Raw genomic sequence first — 737 nt, 5'->3', positions numbered from 1 at the left:
TCTAAGCGCATTAAATGCTTAATCTATATCAGTACTTTAAGCATAAACAAAACTGAAAATTCACTTCATGCATACAAAGTTTTAAATCAACCAAGTTTTACGTGTCAATATGTAGTTAAGAGTTGATTTTTGGGAATTTTGGTCGAGCTTTTACCATAAAATGGGGTCAGATTCGGGTTGAATCCAAATCATTTTTTTAGCAAAAGCTTAACCCAACCCCACATAAATTGCATGCCTAGGTTTTGAATAGAGAATGACTGGGCAGACAGTCAAATGGTAATCTACACAAATCAAAGGATACTGAAAAAGGACAGATTTTGCATAATATCTTTTCATAATTTCACCTTCCCTTGACTTTTTTTCATGGAATTTCGTTCAAATGGATTCTTGTTTCATTATTATTGCAAATCCTGAAACCACAACCTGTCATCTTGCACTTTCCTTTCTGCCGAGCAAAGGCAACCAAATGGAAACAAAAAGAAAATAAAAAGGAAGTTATCCCTAACTTGTAAATTGATTAGTCAAAAATTATTTACAATTAGTCCCTAAATACTGCTTCTGTTAACATACTGGAGATAATAAATATTTTTTTTTTGGGCAAGAATGCCCTTTAAGTAACTCTAATAGCATGATTAGTTTCCTTTTTTTTTTTTTGTTTGCTTTTGAATCCTTTGAAACTGCAATCGTTTTTAATATGAGAAACCCCATTGCTAGAAATTTCTTGGTAAATAAAATCA

The sequence above is a fragment of the Tasmannia lanceolata genome, unplaced genomic scaffold, assembly GCF_043159265.1.
Source record: "Tasmannia lanceolata isolate RefF3 unplaced genomic scaffold, GAP_Taslan_0.1 ptg000015l, whole genome shotgun sequence".
Classification (NCBI taxonomy): Eukaryota; Viridiplantae; Streptophyta; class Magnoliopsida; order Canellales; family Winteraceae; genus Tasmannia; species Tasmannia lanceolata.
The sequence above is the reverse complement of the archived record's forward strand: the minus strand, read 5'-3'. Positions refer to the sequence as shown.